Below are 15,583 nucleotides of genomic sequence, written 5' to 3'. Positions count from 1 at the left end.
CGAAGAAACAGTAGGAGGAGGCATAGGTTGTGTAGTAGGCATGAATGTCGCTTGAAAAGAGAATGTCACATATCCAATTAAAAACATTATTAAACTTAACAGTATAAACAGACATAATATTAAAAAACGTTTTCTACTCATTATTATACACATTTTGCTCTTGCAGCTCATTCTTTTAGTAGGTCTCTCCATCTCGAAAAACTCCATCCTCTAATCGTGCTGCTCGCGGTGGATGGGTGTTCTGTGCTAAGGAATGCGCCTGTCGGTCCAGGGAACGCCCTGAGACCAACCAGAACCGTCGACCTAACGTCTTCGGCTTGCACTCCAAGGACTTGGCACCGTGACCCTACAGCTGAACCCGGATGGTGGTTCGAAAAACAAAAATCAAAAAAAAATTCTCGTAGGGGAGCCAACCATAAAAGAATAGCAAAGAAGGGACTCAGTTTGTTATTCGTCCCACGACTCTCGGTCGCAAGTTATAGCGCTCTTTACCAGGCAATGTCTGTTCTCGGAATAGTAACTCAGTGTCACGGGGTGAAGCGGTCCGAGGAACAGGACCCCCAGGCCACGACACTGACCAATACCCTCTCCCCTCCTTCTCTTCCACAGCAGAGCGAGTGGTTCCCTATAGAAACCCCGACACCCGTCATACCTGAAGATCCTGGTGTCTGTTCCTTTAACTGGCAGGCCTGTGCAGAGCGCCACGCCCCCAACAGCGATGACGAGGAAGCCTGGGCGGATATAGGAAGTGCAGCCTATTCCCCAGTGTGCATGGACACCGGAGAGCGGAAGGAGTTGATTGCGAGGAACAGGAGCGGGATATCGAGTGGTGGCGGAGAGGAAGGCGAACCAGCGACGGAGAAGAGCGGGAGACGTACGGAAAGGACTGGGAGCAGCGGAGGAGCGAGGGAGGAGCAGAGGACGGGCGGAGAGGACGTTGAACCCCAGCGACGAGAGCCAGGAGGCCAACGACCCCGCGAGTCGCCCAGCCACGTTCACGGAGGAGCGTGGCTTTCCAAGGTACGAGAGCGCATACGGGGTTGGGGCGAAAGAAAGGGAGGGACCTAGTAAGGGGACCACCGGGCACTAGCGTTGGTGTATACCTCCAGACACACCCCTTCCTGAGCACGACTTCACCACGATCTCTCTATCAGTGCACCGAGTGTTCCCTCACCCCCATTCCCCTAATCCGACCGGGCGAAGACCCGAGTTCTCAGAGCTGTTTTCTCTCTTCCTTCGAGCGTATGCGATCCTGGGACCAGGGGAGAACCATATAACGTAAGCCTCCACTGTAGAAGAATCCGGAGTAGAAGGACCACGGCGGGAAGGAGAGAGCCCAGAGAAAGAATCCCAGAGGCCCCCCTGCCTTATTATAGACCTTCACCCATTCGTAAACGAAGGACGATCAAAATAAAAGCAGTCAAAACACCACCTCAGTCTCCAGAGTTGTCAGATCCGTCACAACTGGTGGAGAATGCGGGCACTCTGACCATCTGTACACCTAAGATGGACACTCTCATCCAGCACCTGGTGAAGGGCCAGGACCAACTGAGTTGGGTGGTGGAACAACAATTGAACTCTGCACAGGCTGACCGAGACACGTTCAAAGCCACTGTATCCGCCCAATTGGAGGGCTTACATGAGACTTTACGGAAACCTGGGGCAGCAAACCCCCTCGAGACCCGTGTGCATACCCCCATGCCTTCGGGGATCTCCCTGCAAAAGTACCTGCCCGGGGAAGACCCGGATGCCTTCCTGCTAAATTTTGAGCGGGTGGCCCGGGCATGCGGTTGGCAACCGGAGAAATGGCCGTTCTTCCTGGCCCCTTTACTCACAGGGGAGGCACAAGCAGCATACCAGGTGGCGAACCCGGAAGGGGTGACCGCCTATCAAGACATAAAAAAAGTAATCCTCGATCACCTGGGGCTGGATACAGAAGCCTATCGGGTCCGCTTCCGGAAAGAAAGAGGGCTCCCGGGGGAGAACCCAAAATCCTTGTTCTATAGGCTGAAGATGTCGGCCGATAAATGGCTGATGCCAGAGAGGAGTACGAAGGCCGAGATAATGGACAAAGTATATCTCGAACAATATCTGGAGGCCCTCCCCTATGCCACCCAAAGATGGTTACGACAACACCCCCGCCTCACGACGGAACAAGCCATGGATTTGGCTGTTACTTTTGCTCGAGCCCAACCCAAACCGCCAGTTAATTAACCAGTCAGGCCTTCGGGATCCCGGTTTGACCGGAAACCTCGTCCCGACCAACCGAAACCTGTAACGCCGAGACCGGTCACTATCAACCCCCCGTTCAGAGGTCCCCAGTGCTTCGAATGTGGGAACTGGGGCCACATAGCCCGTTTATGTCCTCAAAAGAAGCCGACGGAAGAGCCTATGGAGATCGGCTACGTGCCCAGGTCTATTCTATACACCGCTGAGTTGGGGAGCGCGTTTCACGTAAGTGTAGGGGTGAATGGGTTGACCGCAAGGGCCTTGCTAGACTCAGGGTGTCGACAGTCCGTTGTCCAGGCTATCTATATACGTCCCGAGCAGATTATCCCGGACACCCTAGTACACGTCAGGTGTGTACATGGGGATGTCAAACCATACCCGGTCGCCATCATACCCCTTGAGCTACCGGAAGGTTTGACCTGTTCAGTCAAAGTAGGGGTATTAGAAGAACTGCCTGAAGACCTTATCTTAGGTACGGACCACCCCAATTTTTTAGATCTGTTTACCAAAACCCTAGAACAACAGGTCTCTGCCCGACACCCACGTCGCACCCTTGCCGCCCCCCTCTCGACCCTGACCTCCCCCGAGCCCTGGGTACTGGATCGTAGCTTTAAGTTTGCACAGGCAAACGATGCCACGCTGGGTAACGCGTGGGACCAAGCTCACAGGGAACAAGATAGCCCCAATCCCGTATTTCCCAGGTTTTTCATTAAAGAGGGGTTGTTGTACAGACAAGGGAAGGGGGAGGACTCACCCCAATTACTAGTCCCCATGTCCTTCCGTGAGCAAATCATGTTTTTCTCGCATTCTCATTTAACAGCCGGACATATAGGGAGCGAGAAGACTACACAGAATATACTACGCCACTTCTTTTGGCCCGGGATTTATCAGGATATAAAGAAACACTGCCAAGCCTGTGACGTCTGCCAGAAACGGAATACCCATCGTCCGCCAGCGGTACCTCTACAACCTCTTCCCATCATTGGTACGCCCTTTGAGCGGGTGGGGATGGACCTCATCGGACCCCTACCAAAGACCCGTAGGGGAAACCTGTATGCCCTCGTCATCGTGGACTATGCTACCCGGTTCCCCGAAGCCTTTCCTCTACGGGCCCCTACCTCACGACTCATCACAGACCGGTTCGTGGAACTCTTCTCCAGAGTGGGGTTCCCGAAGGAGATCCTGACGGATCAAGGGACCCCCTTTGTCTCACGTCTGATGAAGGAGGTATGTGCCCTTCTACAGCTACGGCAGATCCGAACGGCGGTTTACCATCCGCAAACCGACGGCCTTGTAGAAAGGTATAACGGGACTCTGAAAGCCACCCTGAGGAAGATGTTGACGGTGAACGGAAGGGAATGGGACCAAATTCTGCCTCTAGCCTTGTACGTCATAAGGGGGCAAAGACAGAGCAGTCTCGGATGCTCCTCGTTTGAGATGCTCTATGGACAGCAACCAAGGTCTCTCTTAGAGATGACCAAAGAGGCGTGGGAGAAGGAGGACGAAGAACAAGAAAGGGGAATGCTCGAATATACAAAAGCCTTAAAATCCAAAATAGGGAAGTTGCGGGACCTGGCGTATTCCCACTTGGAAAAAAACCAGAGAGCACAGAAAACGGTCTATGACAAGGGCAAGAAGTGGAGGCGGTTGGAGAGAGGGGACTGGGCGTTGGTACTCCTCCCCTCCTCTACCAAGAAATTCCAGTCCGAATGGAGGGGACCCTATTAGGTGGTAAAAACCATTGGAAAAACCAGTTATCAACTCCAGATCAATAACCGGACCCGACAAACATACCATATCAACCTGCTAAAGAAATGGATCGGTCCCCCACCCCGACCGACCCCGGTAGCCCTTGCACTGCCACCCGCTCTTGGTTCGACGTTGCCGGACCTCGTGGTGAACGAAGACCTTACAGAGCAAGAGAAAGGAGACTTGAGATCGACCCTAGGCTCCTTTGCTGACATCTTCTCGGACCAGCCAGGAAAAACCAACCTCACCGAGCATCGCATTGATACCTTGCCCGGAAAAATCATTAAACAGCGCCCATATCGTATACCGGCTGCCCGCAGGACCGCCATTCAAACGGAGGTAGAAGCCATGCTAAAAATAGGGGTGATAAGACCCTCCAGAAGCGAGTGGTCCTCCCCCATTGTTATGGTGCCCAAACCCGATGGGAGTACAAGATTTTGTATGGATTTCAGGGCCCTAAACGAGATCTCATCGTTCGACGCCTACCCCATTCCTCGTATCGATGAGCTCATTGAGAAACTAGGGACTGCGAAATATATTACCACCCTAGACCTCACCAAAGGCTACTGGCAAGTACCCTTACGGGAATCAGACAGGAAAAAAACAGCATTCGCCACCCCGGAAGGCCTCTTCGAGTTTACAGTCTTGCCTTTCGGATTGCATGGAGCCCCTGCTACGTTTCAGCGCCTCATGAACCAGGTATTGGGACAATATCGAGCTTTCTCATCAGCTTATCTTGATGACATTGTAATTTTCAGCACAGACTGGGAACAACACCTACACCATCTACATACCATTCTAGAGGCCCTCAAACAGTCTGGCTTACATATCAATGCAAAGAAATCACGGGTGGGCTATCACAAAGTGAAATACCTGGGTTACTTGTTGGGGCATGGAGTGATAGAACCCCAAATAGAAAAGGTCCGGGCAATAGCGGAGACACCCTTTCCCAAAACAAAAAAAGAGATGAGAGGGTTCCTAGGCCTGATAGGCTACTACAGGCGATTCATTCCTCAGTTCTCGGACATCGCCACCCCCCTCACCGATACCCTCAAACAAAATGTGAAAGCCCAATCCTTGTTGACTCCCTCTCCCCAGATGTGGAAGGCCTTTAACACCTTGAAAAGAATTGTCACCACCAGTCCCGTGTTGTCATCCCCCGATTTCTCACGTCCCTTCATCCTCCACACAGACGCGTCCGACTACGGCATTGGGGCTGTCTTATCGCAGGTAGGACTAGAGGGGACTGAACATCCCATACTTTATATCAGCCGAAAGCTATTCCCTAGAGAGTTGAAGTACCCCACTGTCGAAAAAGAGTGCTTGGCGATTAAATGGGCTGTCGAAAAACTGAGATATTATCTAGAGGGTCGTACCTTCACCCTATACACGGATCATGCCCCCCTGCAGTGGATGAGTCGCAACGTCTCCCTCAATCCTAGGGTGCTACGGTGGTTCATTTCTCTCCAACCCTATTCCTTCACGGTGCAGCATAGAAAAGGAAAAGACAACCAAAGTGCGGATTTTCTGTCACGCAATCCTCTCCCCGATCGGGAGAATCCTAGGGGGGAGGTGTGTCACGGGGTGAAGCGGTCCGAGGAACAGGACCCCCAGGCCACGACACTGACCAATACCCTCTCCCCTCCTTCTCTTCCACAGCAGAGCGAGTGGTTCCCTATAGAAACCCCGACACCCGTCGTACCTGAAGATCCCGGTGTCTGTTCCTTTAACTGGCAGGCCTGTGCAGAGCGCCACGCCCCCAACAGCGATGACGAGGAAGCCTGGGCGGATATAGGAAGTGCAGCCTATTCCCCAGTGTGCATGGACACCGGAGAGCGGAAGGAGTTGATTGCGAGGAACAGGAGCGGGATATCGAGTGGTGGCGGAGAGGAAGGCGAACCAGCGACGGAGAAGAGCGGGAGATGTACAGAAAGGACTGGGAGCAGCGGAGGAGCGAGGGAGGAGCAGAGGACGGGCGGAGAGGACGTTGAACCCCAGCGACGAGAGCCAGGAGGCCAATGACCCCGCGAGTCGCCCAGCCACGTTCACGGAGGAGCGTGGCTTTCCAAGGTACGAGAGCGCATACGGGGTTGGGGCGAAAGAAAGGGAGGGACCGAGTAAGGGGACCACCGGGCACTAGCGTTGGTGTATACCTCCAGACACACCCCTTCCTGAGCACGACTTCACCACGATCTCTCTATCAGTGCACCGAGTGTTCCCTCACCCCCATTCCCCTAATCCGACCGGGCGAAGACCCGAGTTCTCAGAGCTGTTTTCTCTCTTCCTTCGAGCGTATGCGATCCTGGGACCAGGGGAGAACCATATAACGTAAGCCTCCACTGTAGAAGAATCCGGAGTAGAAGGACCACGGCGGGAAGGAGAGAGCCCAGAGAAAGAATCCCAGAGGCCCCCCTGCCTTATTATAGACCTTCACCCATTCGTAAATGAAGGACGTTCAAAATAAAAGCAGTCAAAACACCACCTCAGTCTCCAGAGTTGTCAGATCCGTCACACTCAGGTTCAAAAGTGTTCAAATGATTTGATGGAGGTACAACTTCTTGGAGAAGTTCGTCGCTCTCTGGCTCAATGTTTGTTCCAATCAAACGGGCATCGCTAAAAGGCAGAAAACGAGGCACGGTCTCAGTCTCAGAATCAGGAAGTCCTCTCTGGACCCACCGGTCGTACGGCAGAGGCAAAGGGACCCTCTTACAATGTACGCCGTGAATCCAGTTCTTTTTACCGCAGAACGGGTGGACAATAACACCAGATACGGTCCTATCCAAGCGGGGCTGCTCGTTCCGGGTTCACTGAAAGTTCTTCACGAGCACCCACGCGCCAGGTTCAATGGTGTGCCCTCGATCTTCAGAAACCTGTGGCAAAGTATCATGAACCTGTTGATGCAGAACACGCAATTTAGCCGGCAATTCGTACAGGTAGTCAAGCAATACAGGGTGTGCTATCTCACTAAATTTTGTCGGCCGCGGCACTCCCCAAATATTTGCCGGGCGACCGAACACAACCTCATAAGGACTCAGACCCATTCGCGAATGCACAGTCATTCTTGTGGACAGAAGGGCTAACGGCAAGGCATCATGCCATTGTAGACCAGAGCTCGCTTGAATTTTGGCCAATTTCAATTTTAACGTGCCATTGTAGCACTCAACTAGACCAGCTGACTGGGGATGATTGGCAGCGTGGAACTTCTGCCGGATACCCAACCCATCCCACACTCTCTTCATCACTTGACCCACAAATTCACTCCCATTGTCACTCCAGACCAATCTCGGCAAACCAAACCTAGGGAAAAATTCCTTAATAAGGGCTTTAGCTGTGGACAAGGCAGTGTTGTCCTTCAGAGGGTAGGCTTCCACCCATCTAGAAAAAGAGCAAACAACCACTAAGACATACTTCAGGTTGTTGCACCTCTCCATGTGGATGAAATCCAGCTGCAAAGCCTCAAACGGATACGTGGGGGGAGCAAAATGACCAGCTGGAGTTGGAGTTCCTTTACCAGGATTGTACATCAAACAAACTATACAATTCTTGACCAAATTCTCTGCACACTTAGGAATGCCAGCATTTTGCCATACTGGGGCCAATGACTTACAAATCCCTTTCACACTAATATGAGCCATCCCATGTGCCATGGTAACCACTGGAAGTACATACGCGTCAGGCAACCACCATCGCTGATGCTCTGACAACTCAACCCAACAACCATTCGAATCCAATTTACACTTGCTTTCTCTCCATTCATTCAACTCTTTCTCTGTGGCTTCAGCTTGGATGGATTTCACACTCTCAATTGTATCTTCACACATACTCCTGTCTGGAATCCATCTCGCTGGACCCGCAACATACATTCGACTCATCACATCTCTCGCAGTCTCTTTCGCGACTTCATCTGCAAGCGCATTACCATGACCAACATCGTCCGTGACTTTCTTATGCGCACTGCATTTCACCATCGCAACTTGCAACGGCAAAGTAAGAGATTCAAGAAGTTCATTCACCAATCGACCATGTTGGATCTTGGTCCCATGCGAAGTCAGAAACCCACGTTCTCTTCACAATCGTCCAAAGCTAAAAGCAACACTGAACGCATACTGGCTGTCAGTGTACACAGTCACTCTTTTCCCTTTTGACAACACACACGCTCTTGCAATCAATTCTGCCGCTTGTGCGGAGTTGTGTGGGATACGAGCAGCTTCAACAATCGTATGCAAAGTCGTAACCGCATATGCTGCAGTCGTATCACCGTTCGGAAGTTTAAAACACGAACCATCAACCCATAGAGTACCATCACATTCTGCAAGGGGAGTGTCCCTAAGGTCTATCCTCCCTTTCGTTTCTTCCTCAGTCCTGAGGAAACAATCATGCTGTTCTGTATCATTTGTCTCAGTTGAAATCGGCAACAACGTGGCTGGATTCAACGTGTTGCATCTTTTTATATGTACATGACTTGCTAACAAGGTCAATTCGTAACCTGACAACCGAGCACTAGTTAAGTGCTGTGTCTTGGTACGGTTCAACAAGGTATCCACTGCATGTGGAACCATCACAGTCAGTGTATTGTTCATCACCAAACCAGCAGACTGTCGGATTGTAACAGCCGCTGCCGCTGTAGCTCTCAAGCAACTCAGCAACGCTCTAGCTACCAGATCTAAAGTCGATGAAAAATAAGCACATGGACGTTGCCTATCGCCAAACTGTTGAGTCAACACTGACAATGCACATCCCTCTCTCTCGTGGACATACAATGTGAAATGTTTACTGTAATCGGGGGTACCCAACACAGGAGCTGAACACAGGGCGTCACGCAATTCTGAAAAACTCTTCTGACATTCGTCAGTCCAGGGAATAGGATTCGGGTTATCCTTAACAGTAAGAGCTATCAAAGGTTTTGCAAGCAATGAAAAATTAGCAATCCACGATGTAATACCTAGAAATGCACGCACTTCTCTCTGTGTCGTAGGCACACTCATTTTCGCAATCGCTTGGATTCTCTCTGGGGTCAATCTTCTTCCCTCCTTCGATAAGAGGTGACCTAAGTAGGTAACTTCTTGTCGGCAATACTGCAACTTCGACAGAGAAACTTTATGATGGAATTCAGACAAGTGACGTAACAACGACAGAGTAGCCTCTCTACAAGTCTCTTCATTTTCAGCGGCGACTAAAAGATCGTCAACATACTGAATAAGGGCAGCGGCATTGGGTAAAACCAACAAATCAAGTTGCGTCTTTAAAGCTTGACTATAGATTGATGGACTCTCACAATAGCCTTGAGGAGCGTGTTTAAAGCTGAAGCTTCGGCCTCCTAAAGAGAAGCCAAAAATATCTCTACTCTCTGCGGCAATCGGGATGCTGAAGAAAGCATTCTTCAAATCAATCACCGAAAACCACGTGGCTGTAGCCGGAATCAAAGTCAGTAAAGCGGTGATATCAGGCACAACAGGGAATTGTGGAACAACGATCTTATTCACCTCGCGAAGATCGATCACAAACCTATATACAGGAGGCTGAGAAAAATCAGTTCGTTTCAGAACCGGCAAAACCAGGCTATTGCACACATTACCTCTCGTTTCCTCAATCACACCTTTCTCAATCAGATCAGAGATGATCGCCAAAAGTGCTTTTTCACAATCACTTGAGATACGATACTGTGGAATGAGTGGTAATCTAACATTCGCCTTCAATGTCACAACATATGGTGGAATCTCCAAAAGACCCACATCATTAGGACCAGTAGCCCAAAGACAATCAGGAAGAGAAGACAATTCAGCTGGAAGTCGGTCTTTAGACAAATACATCGGAGAGATCACTCTCTTTCCCAATGTAAGCTGTACTCCTGAAGGATAACAATAAAGCGCGCATATAATCTCTTCAACAAGTCCAAGCCCAACACGTTCTCACCACAACCTGTCGTCAGAATGAGGGGTGCTTCGAAGTCACAAGGTCCAACAGAAAGAGACAAAGGTCTAGAAATCGGATTGCTAACCGGGGCGCCAGAAAAACCTACTGAAACATTCGTTAAGCTAACTGGGGCGCCAGAAAAACCTACTGAAACATTCGTTAAGCCAGACAAAGGTGCGCCAGGGAGTTTGGTGTGCATGATAGAACTTTTCGCAGCACCAGTATCCAACAGAAAAGGTTCAGACACCCCTGATGCAATCACTTCAACATAAGGTCCACTCTGATCTACTGGAACTGAAACAACTCCCTTTCTTTGTCTGTGGCTGTCCTAGCAATCATTACCTTCCATACTCTCTCCTTCAACGTAATAATCGTCCGCATAATACTGAGCCGTCCTACCAGACGCACCATTCTGTTGATCAAAACAATTCATCGAATTCTGCGGAGGCAAGGAACGCGCAATCTGAGACACACCACGTCCTCGACCTCGCGGAGCTTGTTGAACACCTCGACCTCTCATAACAGAAACACCATTCGTGCGCTGTAATATTCTCGGCCAATCATTGCTGATTGGGGCCTACAGGGAAACGCGGTTGAGAAGACTCGAGCATTTGCGAGCTTCTCTGATAGTGTTGTGGTTGCTGATAATCACGCTGGGTATTGCGGGGCGGGTATGCTTGCTGCAGAAGAACCAAAGGCGGAAGGAGTCCAACATTGCCGGCCGGGCTTTCTTTTTGAAGAGTCTGACTTCTAAATTATCTAAAATTTCCGTGTCGTAGCTACCATATTGGGGCCACTTTAGGACACCATCTTTCCTAGTATACCTAATCCATACCTCATTATACGTGATGGGGCCCATGCCGTGTTTCAAATAGAGCTCATAGGTCGGAGTTCCGATCGGAGGCACCGGACACGAGTTCTCCAATCGGGAATCCTTTTTACAACCATAACAAAATATCTTTCCAACTCTGCTAAGACCAGGCATCTTCGCCCACTAGTCTAGCTTCAAACTTCAAGGGAGTATCAGAAACGATAGCCTCGTGAATACACGAGTCCCTCGGCTTGGGGCCTGCAGGTACCAAATCAAAGCGATCCCGAAGGATACCAAATCAAAGCGATCCCGAAGGATACCAAAACAAACTGGGAGACGCTCCACTCATACTTAACTGAAATATCGATGACATCGCCAGAAGACCCGTCTATCGTCTCGCTTTACAAATCATCAAAGGGCTCCAAGACAGGGCGACAGTCAGGGCAGCAGTCCCTCGTAGCCGTCGGAATGCGGGGAACTTCGCAGCAAAGACTTTCGGACCACAACGACATACAGGGGTCGATGAAGTGGTAGGCCTCCCTCCAGAATTTTCACACGAAGCTCCTCACGATCTTCAGGCTTGGACCGGTACCGCTGAAGTCGCCCAACGTTGGGCGCCAACTGAAGAACCGGGAATTTAATCCCAGCGGCGCAGGGGACACGCCCTCAGTCTTCGGGTTCACCTGTCTTAGAGTACAGAGACACGGGATTCTTCTGGTGACATCAGAGATCATATTTATTAGCTGCAGCCAGTAACAGAGATCCTAGAAGTACAACACGGTGTATGTTCTCAGGAGACTGCTCAACCAAAAGGAGTGGAGCATCGTCTTTTATGTCTGAAACCACGTTCCTGGCTAGCATCAATTACTTACAGGTTTGACCAATCAGAGGATGACATTTACAGAGGCATCAGATAATGACAAACCCACTTTCAGTTAACCAGCCCATCATCAATGACACTGAAAAATCCAGCATTCTTGCTCGAACAGGCTGGACGAACCCGTCATAAAAGACCTTAACCCAAATCAATAATTAGCCCATAAGGCCATAAAAGGGAAAGAGCAGAAACAGATGAGAGGCAAGATAGAGGGGTGTGTGCGTGTACCATAGGGTCAATAATGTCCTGTTCTTTGATCACTATCTGACCAGCTGCTTAACAAGGGCCTGGCTTAACAAGTTTTGGCCTCGGGCAACAGGGTCAGTTGACTCAGGTCAAATAGAAGTCAACACGCACTCAAGCTAAGGGGTATGCATCCCTGAAAGCTTGCTTGGCCAGTCATTTCTTAATCATTTGCCTAGGTGAGGGCAACCACAAAATGGCGGATGTGCACAAAATGAAACCCAAGGGTACCGACTAGATCGTCCAATACACAGTCAAAATCTTGGTGTAGAATGATGAAAATGCTCATGCATACCGCACTTGTCATTTGCGGTTCGCTGATACCAAGATCATCAGGATATGACGACCTTAATTGAACGGGTTCAGAATTCACGGAACCACAGAAGAAAATACAGTAAATCATCCCAAACGTACTCAGCACAGCTTAGGGTAAGGAACCATGTAGGAGTTCCTAAATTCCGTAACATACATTTCAATTCTCCATGGCGTCGGTACCAATATTCATTAGTTCCACGCTGACAAGCCATCAGATTAATCAATTGAGATTCCATACCAATATTCATTAGTTCCACGCTGACAAGCCATCAGATTAATCAATTGAGATTCCAAATGATCATCTCGCTGTTGCACTTTGTTCATAAAATCCTTTGCAGACACATTATGTAGATGTACTCCAGTTTTTAAAATGTGATCTACTGCATAGGATAGTGCAGACAAGTCACTTTCAAATAAAAGATGGAACAAATAAGGAATACGTTGACGAAATCTTGGATCTTCTGCATATAATCTTGTAGTCCAATACTCAGAAGCAGGAATCTGTACTGGACGTTCATCATATCGTCCACCTTTTCCTGTAGGAAACAGCTGGGGAAAACAACGAGCTTCCAAGCTCTCCTCCCATACACTCACGGGAGTTCCTTTTGCTTTTTTTATCTGAAACAGATCAATAGTGTTTCCCATAACTTCTTTAGAATGAAGAGGATGTATGCTGAAATGTTCATAAATTTCTTCTCCTTTTGACTTATCCACTTTTTCAATTTGCCCAGTTGGTATTCCTGTGTCTGCTAGAAAAACTTCTTCATCTTCATCCATATAAATTGATTCATAGTACTTATTATTTATTTTCAAATATAAATTTGCTCTTTGTACTTTTCGTACATCTACTAGCTCCTGCCAAATTTTCTTATTCTTTGTAGGTACACCATTAACCAGAATAACTAATGGTTCAGTTTCCAAACTATCTGCATCAATTGTTTCAATATTTTTTTTTTCAAATCTAATGGCAAATAGACAACTCTTCCTTTTAAACCTCTTTGTAAATCTGAAGGAGGTAATTTACCTGTTTTGTGCTCCATACGAACTATAGTCTGAAACGGATGGACACATTGAACGAGTATAGACTCATACGTATTTAAATCACTAAGGGCCATATGTAGGTAGCATACAAGTTACCACTTCTTAAATACCGAACTTTACCGAATCGGTATTTAAGAAGTGGTAACTCGTATGTAGGTATTCAATCGGTAAAAATTACCGATTCGTAGAAATTTGGTAATTACCGAATCGGTATTTACCGATTCGGTAATGAGGCATACCTTCCCATTGATGGGAAGGTATGCCTCATTACCGATTCGGTAAATACCGATTCGGTAATGGGGGTAGCACATGCAAGGGTGGCAGGGTGTCACATTGACACCCTGTTGCACCCCTGATTCGGCCATGTGTGCACATGTGGCGCACATACATGCCCTAAGGGCATGTATGTCTGCCACATTGCACACTTAAACGTGCACAAAAATGCACAAAAAGTGCACAAAAATGCTTTTTTACACATATTCGTAAATACCGAATCATGAAATGATCCCCCTACATCTCAAAAGCCTAAATACCGGTCGGTAACGGTATATTTACCGAAAATCGGCCGTTACCGACCGGTATTAGGCTTCCTACATGAGGCCCTAAGTTCTGCAGGAATATCAACCAATTCTAAATTATTATGTACAGCTCTAGCTGGCATTTTATTTTCTTCTAACTAGTTATAACAGTATTTACAAATGCGCTGATCTTCACCCAAATCAAAACAATTTTCCAGAAACAAATATGTAGCAATATCCTTCCACTCATAATTATTTTCTTTTCACTTTTTTTATAGAGATCAACATTCCTTGTTTGAGTTTATAATGGCTTCTCCGGCAATAAATACAAGTAATACGTGGTCTTTCATTAGAGATGATAGTAAATTTTGTCTTTTGATCTTCAAATGTTTTACTAACAGTGGGTTCTACATTCTCTTCCACATTTTCTTCAATAACTGTGTCATTTCCTGCACTTTCTTGCTCTGGACCAAAGTAACAAAACTCAATATCCTCACAAACCTTCTTCACATCTGATACAGATCCACGGAACAGAGCACTATTTAACTCATGTAACTTTAGTGCTGGACTGTTAGCAAAATACAATCTTCTGACAAACTTTCTCATTTCAGTATGATGAACTGCCAGCATCCTAAAATGGTGAAAAACACTTTGACAAACTTTCCTAGAAAGACAAGCCAGAGAATGTCCTTGCAAACCAGTATTCTTTCTCACTCTGCATGGATCTAGTCTTTGAAGCACCTTAATCTTCTGTTTAACACTTTTTTTTACTATATTCTCTTAGAAAGTCATGTAATTTATCAATAGATTCTTGTCGTACAGTACAAATACTACTACAATTCCAAGTGTACACTGGGGCTTTAGGACGTTTCCCCATAACCTCATCAGCTAACACTTCTTCCTCATTTCTTGGAACCATTTTCTCCTTTTCCATTACACAACCATCCTTAACTTCATAAGCTCGACCACTGGTGTCAACAGCATGCAGCAAACTATTACTTTGAAGATAACTCTCTTCATTAAAAAATGGTTCAGTACTTGAACTATGCTTCCATTCTCCTAAGAACACTTTACAAAAGTTATTTTTTTTCACTACTCTTTTCCTTTTGCTTTTTGACTTCATTACATTGACTATTTCATCTAATGTACGGATCCTGTTCAAAATTAAAATGAATAGTTTTCTTTTTAATTCCAAAGCCTTTGCAACAATTGATTCAATATGTTTCTTTTTCTTATAAAATTTTGCTTTCTTCCTATATTTTTTCACATCCTTGAGCAAATTGAACATCACTCTTCTCTGAAACATTTTTCTACGAATGTTTTGAAATTCTGTTTTTCTTTTTAAGTCATTCTTTCTTGCTTCTGATTGTACATTAGCATTTAGTATTTTCTGTCTATTGTCTTGTTGTTTTCTACTTGAAACACTATTTGCAGTAGATATATTGTTTACATTTTTTCTATGTTTGAAGATATTTTAAAAAAAATCCTTAGTCTGCTTACCAGAAGACTTTTTCTTTTTTCCAACATGAGGTTCTTCAACTAATTTGTGTTGTCTTCAAATATAGGTGTTTTTGCTGTTCTTTTCTCTTTCTTGATTTTATAGGCATGTTTAATTTATTTCAGAGTTGCTCACCAATACCTAAAAGAAACTAAAAAAAAATACCTTTCTGTAATTTAAATATATTACTATATTTTTTTTTTGCTTTTCAAATCCTATCATATGAGCTGCCCCTTTCCTACGAGTGCAAGTCTTACAGAACAAGAGCAACACAAATTAAATCTCTGACAACAATTCCTGTGTGCAGACAGACTCATGGTGTGATTCTAGGCAGAAAACAATATTTGATTGGCAATTTCAAAGCACATTTACTACTGTGGTAGAGCAAG

The sequence above is a fragment of the Triturus cristatus genome, chromosome 10, assembly GCF_964204655.1.
Source record: "Triturus cristatus chromosome 10, aTriCri1.1, whole genome shotgun sequence".
NCBI classification, from domain to species: domain Eukaryota; kingdom Metazoa; phylum Chordata; class Amphibia; order Caudata; family Salamandridae; genus Triturus; species Triturus cristatus.
This window is presented reverse-complemented; position numbering follows the sequence as displayed.